Here is a 12,515-nt window from a genome sequence, read left to right on the forward strand (position 1 = left end):
TGGCACCTCACGCCTGGCTCTGCTCACCCAGGGCACCCAAGAGGCGGTGCCCGGGCTGCCACAGCCACTACCTGCCATGGCACAGCCACGTTGAGCGCTTCCTGCCGCACGGTGCCCGCGCTGGGCTCCCGTCCCTCCTGCCCTGCACTGTTGCCTGCAAACCAACTCCTGCAGTAGCATCAGGCGTGTGGTGGAGGGAAGCAGCTGAGCTCAGCCCAAGCGCGGTGCCTGCCAGCAGCCAGCCGGTGCGGTGCCCCCACGCCCTGCCCGGGGCTCAGCCGCTGGAGCTCAGCCCTCTGCCCGGAGCGGCTGACGAAGCAGACGGGGAGGCGTCGAGGCTGCCAGCGGGCTGGGCTGTGCTCCCCGCTGAAGAGGAGGGCTTCACGTCGGGGAGCGCTGGGGCTCTATTAGGGAGCTGAAATGCCAGATAATTAGAAATACACCAGCAAACACCATTATTGTCAGGAGAATGCAACGGCATACAGTAATGAAGCAATTATTAATGAGCAACTGCAAGGCTGTCATTAATTTAAGCTTTTCAGGATCACAGACTAAGGCAAGTTAAATGTTAAACCAGAGCTGGGGATGGGCAGCGCGGGGCTTTCCCCCGCCACGGGGTGGGCAGAGCGGGGCCATCTCGCCACCCCCCCAGGGGAGACATGCCACACACCCGCGGTGCCCTCCCCTGCCCCGTGCCCTGCAACCACCCCATCACGGGTCCCCCTTCACTGCGCATCAGCGTCGGCCCCTTTGGGCAGCCCGGGCAATGGCTCTGCAGGGGACGGGGACAGGGATGGGGATGGGGCCCGGGTTGGGGTGCCGCCCCATCCTGCAGCAGCACAGGCGAGATGCCGGATGCGTTCGGGGACGGTGCAGCCAGCAGCCGCTCCGGCACCAGCGTGCAGCCCCGCGCTGCAATCTGTCACGGCGGCTGGGGCTCGCCGGCTCTGCAATATGTACCTCATGTCTGGGCTGTCATCGGACATAATTCCTCCCTGCTGGCATATTGCTGATTTGTGCATAAGTGATGCATGCAATCCACCTGAGCTAGGAGTCAGGGGTTTCTTGATCTGGGGCTGTCAGGGCAGAGTGTTTTAGTGCCTCCTGCGATTAGCTGGAATTGACAGGCCCTGAGAGCGGGGAATTGCACAACAGGGGAATTAACAGCCAGGGACTGAAGTGGAGTGTGGCACTCGTTTAATCTGCAATTTATCAGTTTACGTGGCTTCTTGTCGCGGGCGGAAGATTACACTCCAAAAAAGAAGGCTCCCTTTTTTTTTAATTTCATCTGACAGGGAGAGGGAAGAGCAATATTCAGAGGCTGACACGTCTGCTGGCTCCCACTGGGTTGCCGGTCCGTGCCGTGCTGTGCTGAGCCAACTGCAGCCTCCTGGTGGGTGCCGGCACAGCGGTGAGATCAGCCCCAACAGCCCTGACACAGGGGCACGGCTGCAGGGCACGCAGCCCCCAGGCCCCCGCCCTGGCTTCAGCTGCTGAGTTTTGCCCCTAAGACTGGCCAGATCTCGCAGCAAGGGCACCACAGTGACACGGCCTCGCAGCCCCTCCCAGGCATCACAGCCAGCCCACGCCGGGGTGATTTGAGCAGCCCCTTCCCAATGCTCCCTGCCCCAGTGCGTGCCCTCGCCTCTCCCCATCCCCATGGCACAGATGCTCCCATGTGCCGGCTGCACCTCTGGGTCCCCAGCCAGGCCAACAGCAGCGGTGCCATGTGGGACCCGGCACGGCAGTGGCTGCAGCAGAGCTACTCTGAGCTCAGCAGCTTCCCCATCTGCAAGTACTGGGGCAGACACAGCCAGATCCACGCCAGTCAACTGCCAGGCCGTTAGTCTGGCCATGCGGCAGCGGCTGCCGGCAGCACGGCTTCCAGCGGTGCTTCCTGACTGCTGCGTCCCCAGCCAAGGCCGAGCTGGATACCCGCTGCAAGCCCACGGCATGTCACCCGCAGGAGTGGCAGCCCTGGAGCAGGGGGCAGCGGGGACGGTGTCTGCAGGTTGGACCCCTCCAACAGGTGAGCAGAGGTCCCGTGTGGCAGGGCCGGACCGAGGATGCCCCTGCCTGAAGGCCAGTGCCAGCCCCGACAGTGGCTCCCTGAACCATGCAGGGGTGCCCGGGGGCTCTGCACCCTTCAGTACATGCGCACACGTGACTTTGGCACTGGCGGGGCATGCGGGAGCTGCATCTCAGGGCAAGGAAAGCGACAGCTGCGGCCGTGCCTCCCCCTGGCCCCCACCACACCGCACACTCCAATTTTGATAATATCATTAGAGGATGATAATGGTTTCCAGGAACACTGTAGCCTTTCTGCGAGGTGACAGCCTGTAAAGGCAGCATGACAGCTAATGTATTCTACAAGGGTACAATAATGTGACTCCGAGCACATTAAACTCCTTTAATGTGGGTGACATACACCTTCCTCTTAACATACATTATCGTCCTGGGGGCACACGCGGCATGCAGCAGCACGGAGCTGGAACCCCGGTGCCCGCAGCCCCTCACTCTGCCCTGCTCCTTGGTGCTCCTGGAGCCAGCGCTGGTGCTTGTGCTGGGGTGGGTGCTGGTGCTCATGCCGGTGCCGCTGCCGGCGCCAGTGCCCCACAGCCATCCTGTGCAAGCAGGAGCTCCTACGCCAGTCACACTCTTCCTTCCCTGGTGGAGGAGGTTAAACCGCGCGATGCAAATGCTCTCACTGTGTGTAGGTGATCTCCTTGGCCTTCCTTGGTGGCCTGCTCTGATACTGCAAACCTTTATCCAACCTTATGGTATCAAAGATTATTTATAATGAATTAAATATGTTTTTAGCAGCTTCTTTCCACACTTACAGCCACACTTTCACTGCCATTTCAACTTAATTAGGGAGGCCTTGCTAAAGAGATGGGAATAAATGCATCTGTAGAAATATATCTATGTATAAATGAAGAAAGCAGCCACCACAGGTCAAACCAGTACTTTCAATTTATTGCCCTGGTACATTCATTTGTAAATAGCTTTGCCTTGCTGGTTTCTAAGTGCAAGGCTAATGTTGGAGTGCTTAAATTAATAGTGACGCACACCTTTCATTATTGCTATTAAATTAGGTGCTGGGCTTTGATGGATTCACTTGTTGCTGAACTAAAAGCCTTATAGATGTGGGTGTGCGTATCCATTTGGTTTTACAGCAAATTTAGGTCTTAATGTCAAGCCAGACAGAGCTGAGCGAGTTCCTCCTCAGCACACTCTAATTAGCAGGACGGGCACCTCCCGCGGCCCCAGCCCCGCTCCCCCAGGAGCGCTGGCGCAGGCTCACTGCCGCAGCGGCGCGGAGGCACGTGGCAGAGAGGAGCCCGGCTGGGGTACACGCTGCCATGGGAGTTCTGCGCCCCAGCAGCATGTTTGGGCTATGTCTCAAGCATGGCACCCCTCAAGGGAGGGGGAGCCGGGATCCCCTGGTAGCCTACCTGGCACTGAGGGGCTTGGTGGGTCTGTGCCTCCACCTCCCACCAGCATCAGCCCCATGCTGCTGTGGCATCCCACCTTCCCACGCCCAGAGTGTCTCAGGGAGAGATGCGCCGAGACACGCAAATACTGCCCCCCCCCCAAGTCCCTGCAGACACATGGTGTTATGACACGTAACATCAGCCCTGCCACCTCCTGACGTGTGATGTGACTGACATGTGCCATCATGACACAGCCCCTGTGACACTGGGCACAGCGCTGGGGGATCTTGCACCAGGGTGTTCACGGGGAGTCCCACTGCCCTGTGCTGGTGGGGGCTGTGGGTGCCCCATGACCCCCCATCCTGCTGCTCTCGCTGCTCCATTTTTTCTGATGAATGCTGTGATTTTTGCCAGCAGCACAGTGAACCTACTGTCCAGGGAAAGAGAAGCTCGGCTCCAGGCAGGGGAGGGGAGGGAAAGCCGGGGGCAGTTCGGGCAGGCGATGCGCAGGAGTCTGGAGGGAGCGATGGCCGAGTGCTGGGGATGAGCGCGGGCAGTTGGCAGCCCCCTGCCAGGCTGTGCCGATGGAAACACATCGTGTGCTGGGGACAGGGACCACTGCAGTCCTGGGGGCCCAGCTCAGGGGTGGCAGGACAGGGCCATGGCTGGGCTGCGGAATGGGGCTGTGGGATGGACGCAGGCCAGAGCAGCAGGCCAGGGAGGTAGGATGGACACAGGACAGGGCAGCAGGATGAGGCACAGGCTGGGGTGGCGGGATGGGGACATGACCGGGCTGTCGGCCAGAGCAGCAGGGTGCACACACACAGGCGGGCAGTGGGACGGGGCAGCGGGATGGGCAGTGGGATGCACACACACAGGCTGGACAGCGGGGTGCACGCACACAGGCGGGCGGTGGGATGGGGCAGCGGGATGCACGCACACAGGCGGGCGGTGGGATGCACATACAGGCGTGTGGTGTGCGGGTGCAGGCTTGCAGGCCAGGGTGCGGGCTGAGCGCCTTTGTTCTGCAGCGCAGTTCCCACTCTTAGCGTGCCATCTTGAGGCCCTCCGGCGCCGCACAGTCTGCGCGCCCGCCACCGCCACCACCACCACAGCCCGGTCCCTGTCCCCCTGGCTGGGGACCCCCGCCGCTCGCAGGGCAGCACCCTGCACCCCGCCAGGCCGTGGGCTGGCTCTGCTCCGGCCCCGCAGCGCAGCAGCGTTTGGGCTGTGGCGAGCTTGTCTGGTTTGGGCAGCCAGCCCCCAGCCCCAGCCCGGCACAGCACAGGTGGGATGCAGCCCACGCTCCCCCACGGCCCAGCTCACCTGCTGGTGCTGCCGGAGACCCTTGGTGGGCAACGGGGGCCACCACTGCCGCATCTTCAGAAGCCTCCAGCTGCTCGGCCCAGGGAGGGGAGGTGGACACAGCTCCCCACACACCGAGACCCACCGGGCCGGCTGGCACAGGGAGTTGGTCAGGTTATGGGGTTTTGTCCCAGAGAAATGGGTCGGGGTACTACTTTGGGGTGAAGTTTCTCACTTCTGGAGCAAGAAGTCCACAGACACCTGCCGTGCTGGCCCAGGCAGCGGCTGCAAGCTCCCTGCAGCACCCGCCGGGGCACATTCTGCCCTGTGCCGTGGCAGGGAAAGGCAGCCCAGCACCTGGGTGCCTGTGGGTGCGTGCACCAGGGCGGTGCCGCAGCACAGGCTGGGCATGAACGCCACAGGGACAAACAAGAAATATTTCTGTGGTAATTCATTCACAAATGATAAAATTTCTCTGTATTATAAAATATAAGCCCTTGGGTTCCTGAGAGCTAAAGTACAGTCACGCCATGTTTCCATGTGAATTTCATTTGAGAATTTCATGTCAGTTTAACAACAGAGACACGTTCAGTGTTCTCAAATGCTCGACTGTTTTAAAAGATTAGTCTGTATGTGTTGGATAAAAAGGTCCCACTGGGGCAGCTGTGGGGGACAGCAGCCAGGGGCCGATAGCCCCCAGTGGCCAGGAGTCCAGGGACACGGGGACCAGCTACTGTGGGCACCACATGTGCCCATCCTGCCTTCTCTCCTCTCCATGTCCACGCCATCAGTGACCTGCGCGCTCATGGCGTGACAGTTCTGAGCACTTGGGTTTAATAATAACTCTCCCCCTAGTACCAACTCCATGATTCCTGTTGAATTAGGTTTAAAAAAGTTCTGCAGATCCCTATGCAGATGACATCCCTTCTGGAAGGCGCCTCTTCCCCAGCCCTGTGCACCAGCCACACCATGTGGAAAAAGCAAGCCATCTTCTCAGGGAACGGGGCCATGTGCATCCCAGTTTGGTGCCTCTCATTGCTTTGTTGCTGGGTGGGGGGGATCAAACTCATCCCCGCACTAAACTCTGCAATAAAAAATAAACAAATGAAATGACAAGGCAGTGAGCCGCGGCTTCCCCACGATAGGACATCCCCCCCACCAAGGAACAGAGTGATCAGCTGTGAAAGGGAAGATCTGATAAAAACCTAATCCAATTACTTGCCAATGTTTGTTCTTTTCTTAATGGGACTTCAGGGCTGGGTTTTCTTTCTTCTGAAGAATTTTCTGCCTTTCCTCTGCTCTGGGTGATAAAATGACCCAGTTGTGAGAGGAGCAGGCATGGTGGCCAGGACGGAGCAGAGGACTAGCTACGGCACCCCTGCCTGCAGCTGCCGAGGGGCTGAGACCCCCTGGCCAGGGCAGACAGCCTGGCTGCAGGCAGTGCTGCCAGACAGGGCAGAGCATCTTCCAGCCATGGGCTCTCCAAGCAGCTGGCATTGTCAACCAGGTCACTGTCTAGCCTGAGGGACCGACATCCTCATGTCCAGAGCTGGGGCAGAGACATCTGTTCATTGCAGCTTCCCTATGGACAATGGGGTGCCCGAAGCACCCTGCGGGGGAGAGGGAAGGGGATGCAGCCAAAATAAGGGGTCGGGAGCCCTCAAGCTCCAGGGAGTGGGACCAATGCTGGCACAGGCAGCTGCCAGCAGCACGATTATGGCATCACCCAGCTGGCTGAGGCTCTGCACCCACTCTTGCTGTCAGGCAAAGTGCAGGTTATTATTATTTTTATTTGCTCATGTTCTCTGAGCACAAATTCCCACAGTGTACTGCCTGCTGGTGTGATGGCGTGTGCCATCCCACCCAGCTTTTGACAGCTGCTCTCACACCAGGGACAGGAGCAGGCTGGGTGAGCAGGCACTTCCAGCAGCAGAGGAGGTATGGGCAAGGTATAGCAGGAGGAGCAGGCAGCGTGCTCCCCGCTGCGGGGCTGTGCTGGTTTCCACTGCCCCACCAGTGCCCGTGCGCTGTGATTGCCTCCAGCTGTGCCAGGAGATGCTCCTCCGTGCCCATGCAATGGCCACAGCCACAGCCCTCTGCTCAGGTGTCCCGCTGCCAGCCGTGCCCCATGGGCTGTGGGCAGGTCCCTGCCTGACTCTCCCCATGCCTGTGTGGCCACACGGGGACATGTGTGTGGAGCCAGTGGCAGTGACAGGTCCTGCTGGTGCTCCATGCCCCAGCCGGGACCTCTCTGCTGGCAGTAGTGCTTAGGCGCGGGCAGTGCCAGACACACAAACTCCCCTTCCACGTTGCTCTTTGGCATTTTAGAGATAATAAATTGCTAATCAGCAGCCACCACCCCCCTTAGTGTCCTCTGCAGCAACGCTCCAATAATTAATTATAAACTACAATACTGATCAGCTTGCGTGTCCTCTGTCTGCACTGACAATCATTAACCATAATATGAAATTTATAATGTTGAGATGTGGAACCTGGTGAGATGAACTGCTCTGCTTTTTAATCAGTTTTATGGGATGATATAATGCATTGATCGACAAAGACAAGATACAGTGCGTGTTCCTGTGTCTATAGCTGTGCAACCTTATTAATTTAGATTTACAAAGAGTTGCTTGATCTGGAGGGGAGAGAGCTGCCAAAGCTGCCTCGCACAGGACGGGCCGGTGCCGGAGCCTGCAAGGGCGGCAGCTGGGGCATCTCTCTGGGCAGGGGGGGCTTCCCAGGGTTGCTGCAGTCTGGGCTCCCTGGCCCCGGGCAGGGCTTCTCAAAGCCCAGCCGCAGCGGCACAGGGTAGTCCCCAGCGTTGGGCAAACTGTGTCCAAGCACCCATCCAGAGAGGTGCCGGCTGGACACCGGTGGGTTTGTCTCAGTCTGATGAGCGGTGGGTACTGGTCCCAGCGACATGGCACTGGGCAGCATGTGCCTGCCTGCACGTATGTGCCTGTGCCTGGCCCTGCCCAAGCCCTCCCTCCTTCCCCCGAAAAGCATCTGTGACTGGGGCATCGCCTTCCCAACCAGTACGGCCCGGTGGCGGCCGGACAGCTGGTAACCATATTGGTGCGTCTTGGGCTGTCATATCGCATTTGCACGCCTGCTCTTGCTCTGCATCCGGGGAGGCTGGGACGGTGGTTTTCAGGTCAGAGGCTGCATCCAGCACAGGAGGAAAATTCCCATTTTCCCACCAAGACTTTGACTGTGAAGTGGCCGGGACTTGGCTCCTCTTCCTCCCGGCAGCAGCTCCGCACCGCAGCCACCCCGGCACCCCGGCCGTTCCTTGGCGCACCCAGCCCTGAGCCAGGGCTCACCCCTCCAGCCAGCGCGCGTCCTGAGGCAGCGGCAAAGAAGCTGAAAAGGCTGCAGCTGCGAGGGAGTGGGGCTCGGCTCTAGTTAGTGCCAGGTAGCATGGCTTTGTAGGAAGTAGGGCTTGTAAAAAGTTTGGTTTCATTCTTCTAATTTAAAAGTTTAACTCATAAAAGTAACTGAGAAGCTGTGGTACACTTAGGCTTCTGTTAGGCATTTGATTTAATAGTACATGACGTTTTGATTAAAAAATTAGCTCTATATAATATCAATAGAGCACACATTAAAAGGATTAAGAATTGGCTGACTGACAGGTCTCAAAAAGTAGTTGTCAATGGGGAAATCATCATCGGATGATGATGTTCAACATTTTCATCCACGATCTGAAAGTAGATATGAAACCTGTGCTGGTAAGATTTGGGATGACAAGGATTAGCGGGGAGGTGGGAACACTGACAAGGGGGAGCTGCAGGTGCTGCAAGGGACTGAGATGATGCCCCACACAAATGGTCTCCTGACCTTGCTGCTGCAGGGAGCCACGGGCAGCCAAGCCCTGCGAGGGATGGGTGAATGCGGGGCACCGGAGGTCACCCTGCTCTTGGCCCCCCCGAGCAGCGCACAAATCCTGCTCCTTCGGCCAGCTGGGGGTGCAGAGCAGGTGTGCAGGGATCCAGAGGGCACCACCCCCAAGGCCCCCTGCACGGGGAAGCTGTGCCAGTGCAGGAATTACTAACGTGAGGAGGGTGGACGGGGTGGAGCGTTGGCCCAGGGAATGACCGGTGAAGGTTTGGTACTGGGGATGTGATGAGAAGCTGAAGGACGGGAGCGTTTCCAGCTGAGCACCCAGCCGGGGGCATCGTGCTACCCCGAGTGCCAGCATGGGGGCAATGGGCACCGACCTGGGGCGCTGCCTTAGGCATGCGGGTCAGCCTTGATCGAGCCCCAGCTGCTTGTGCCATGGCGGGCAGTGCATCCCTGGAGTCCCACTGGGATGCAGCAGCAATGATGGGAGGTCGGGGCTCTGTCACCCCCCCCTGGCCCTCGCTCACCCTCCATGAGCCATCGCTGGTGTTGCTGCAAAGGTTCGTGCACAAGGTGTGGGCCCTCATGAGGCACAATACATCACGCCTGACACCTCCCGAAATAGCCACCACCACCGCCAGCCCCCGGTGGCCCCAGCCGCCACCTCAGCTGGAGGTTTGGGTGCTGCATTTATTAGGGTGATGTAGGAAAATCTGCAGCTAACCTGCAGCTCCTCTTCGCATCAGCCCTGCACTGGGAAGAGCAGCAGCCACCTCTGCTGGAGCTGCGGGCAGGAGGGCTTGCGGCACCGTGGCAGCGGCGGCCTGTGGGCACTGGCAGCTGCCCTGGCAGTGAGAGCAAGGCTGGCACCCACGGGACGGGCACGGCACGGCCAGGTGTCACTGAGGGCCCCTCGCACGTTTCTGCGCGTCACCTGAGTGTGTGCAAAGAGGACATAGCTGAGCTTTCAGGGAGGTGCAGGGGACAGCACACACTGGCACAGCGCCCTGCATGTGCGTGCCATGCCAACACAGCCCCAGCTGCCCAGGCGTCTGCCTCGGGAGGAGCCATGGGGACAGTCAACCTAAACTGCTTGGGATGCAGCTCTGGGGCCAGAGGGGCAGCAGTGCCGTGCATGCCACTGGCTGTTCCCCAGCATGGGGCAGGGCACTGTGGCTGTCCTTCCTCTGCCGCCTTGCGCAGACACGGGTTTTTGCAAGGCAAACCTTTATTAGTGCAGGGAGTGCGCCTAACTCACATTAATTCCCAGTTGTGAATCCTTTCAATTAGCGACTGCAGGCCCTCAGCCTGCTGGATGTGTTCATTAGTGACATGGCCTGGCTGCTCGGTGACAAGCCAGATGACAAACCTGTCGGAGGGAGGCGCAAGGTTTTGGCTGTGGCACAGCGCTTGCATTAGCCCTGGAAAGGGGGCAGGAAGGTGAGGTGCCTTGCAGTGGAGCAGGGACACGCTCACACCATGGGGTGCGTGGACCCCCCCTGGACCCAGGGGGATGGTGGAGCCCCAGCACCCATGTCCCCAGCAAGAGCAGTCAGGTGCCTGTGACAGTGCACGCTGGTGGAGAAGCTTCTCCTGTCCTGGGCTCAGCACATCCATCAGAGGGAGAGGCATTTGCAGAGCCCCTGGGGCTGCCACAAGTGCTGAGTCCTCTAAATCCCGCTGAGCAGATGGCCCTGAGCCACCTTCAGAGCCACCTGGTGAGCAGAAGGACATGTCCTGTCCTTAGCCATGGGCCGGGGGAGCAAAACCACGGGGGCCTTCGGTGCTTCTGTAGGGCAGCAGCCCAGGGCACCCACCTGCCCAAGGGACACGTTCCGGCACGGCCGCAGCGCTGCCTGGGCTGAGCCCGCGGGCGGAGGGTTTCCCAGGGGCATCGCTGCCCTCTCGGCTGCCCACAGGAGCCAGCGTGGCTCGGTGAGCTCCCGGCTCCGAGCGCCCGCGGCAGCCTGCTAAAAGCACTGCGTTTCCACAGGGCTCGACTGGCCCAATAAAAGATTATCAGCTAAATAAAACAAGAAGTGAGTGATGCCACTATGCCCTGTTGGATTGAAATTGTGAGAGCAAAGTGGTTTTCTCGGGGAGATTTATTTCCTCTGCCGGCTGCAGGCAGCCAGCCCAGCGGAGAGAATGAGCCTCTCGCTCCGAGGCCACTGCTCCCTCCTGTAGTCACCACTTGGCTTTTATTTCATTTTTGAGGGAACCAGAACAATAAAGGAAATACAGATATTCGCCCACTGCAAAGCACAGGAGCGTGTGTACACGTGATCACCAGTACATGAGCCACGTGCTCCAGCCCAGCTCTCCCAACCACAGTGGCAGCGCTCAGCCCACGCCTTCACCCCAAAATCCCACCCGTAACCCACAGCCGGAGCCAGGAGAGCAATCCCACGCCAGGGCAGATGGCTCCTGCCCCCGCCTGGACCTGGCATCGGCCGTGACAGCCGAGACAGTGCTGGCACCCACCCCCTCTGCCTGCCTGCCAAGACCAGCGCCAGTGTAAGACAGTGCCACGGCAGGACACCGGCTGGGGGCTCTGCCCGAAAACCTGGCTGGGGAAGGGGCAGGCAGCAGGTACCGAGGGCAGCAGAACCAACTGACCTGGATGCGCAGACGGTGCTGTCTGGGCTGCAGCAGAACCAGCCACTGTCGTATCTGCTGGCCCTGGGCCACTGAACCAAGCAGCAGCTCAGCGAGCGCTTCACTTCGCTCTGGACTGGCACTCACCGGCAGCCGCCCAGCAGCAGACGCACGGCCAACGTCTCCTCCATCCCAAGCTCAGCTTGCCACCACTCAGTGCTGAGCACCCACAGAGGCTGGGCACTGGCTGAGGGTGAGTCCCTGGAGCTTCACAGTCCTTGGGTGAAGCCACAGCCTCTGCCATGGGTGACCGCTGGTGGTGGGGGACAGATCCCAGGGGCTCTGCCGTGCCGCAGCCCACAGGGAGCTGTGGTGACACCAAACGCAGTGCCCGAGGTTATCAAATCCCCACTGCTCAGGGCGATCCTCCTCTCCTGCAGGCAGCACGGCAGGAACGGACCCTGACACCACTCACCATCCTCTCTCCTGCTGTGAGCTGCAGTTTCAGGTACCACCCCCCTGCAGCAACCGGGCACCAGTACCTGCTCCCGCCAGCCCCGCTCGCTGGGAAGCATGCCATTAGATCCCCGGTAACTGTAAATATTGCAAGTGCTCGAGTCAGCAGTCTTGCTGAATTTTGCTTTCAACATCTGCAGCCCAATAAATCTTTGTCTCCTTCAGGTGAACTGTGCTCTCGGCTCGGGCTCCAATTTACATCCCTCAGCACCATCACGGCGGCGGTGGCAGCCCCAGCGGGGTCCCACCACCAGCCCCGGTGGGTGCCCGGTGGGGCCGTGGCTGCAGGGAGAGCAGGGGGCCCATGGGCAGCCCCGACCCTGCCAGCGAGTGGCTGCACCGCGATGGGCCCCGCAGCCACCGCCACCATTTGCTTTGTGCCAAAACCCTTCTACTCACCAGACCTTCACTGGGCTGGTTTTTTTTTTAATTGTTTTCAAAACAGATTTCATGTGGTCCCAAAATGAGACCATGATTGTAAATTAAAGTGTAATTAGCCTTTACGCTTTTATATTCATTAACTCTTCTCTGTTAATGATGCAGAGGCTGGAGCACAAACCCAGCATTATGAAACCACATCCAGGAAATAAAATAGTGATTTAGATAATGGCCAGAATGTATTGCTACTTACACATAATTAAACAAATGCTCAATTTACACTTGGAAACATGAATGAATGTTGATTAACCCCAGCCCAACGACTCTGCTGGCGGTGTGGTTAAGTGGCTGCGCTGCCGGCGGGGCTGGCGGCAGTGGGCAGCGGCAGGCAGGGCAGGGCACCCACTGCCCGCAACGCACCTGCCCAGCCCAGGTGCTGCCCAC

Source organism: Falco biarmicus, chromosome 9 (genome assembly GCF_023638135.1).
Source record: "Falco biarmicus isolate bFalBia1 chromosome 9, bFalBia1.pri, whole genome shotgun sequence".
Lineage (NCBI taxonomy): Eukaryota > Metazoa > Chordata > Aves > Falconiformes > Falconidae > Falco > Falco biarmicus.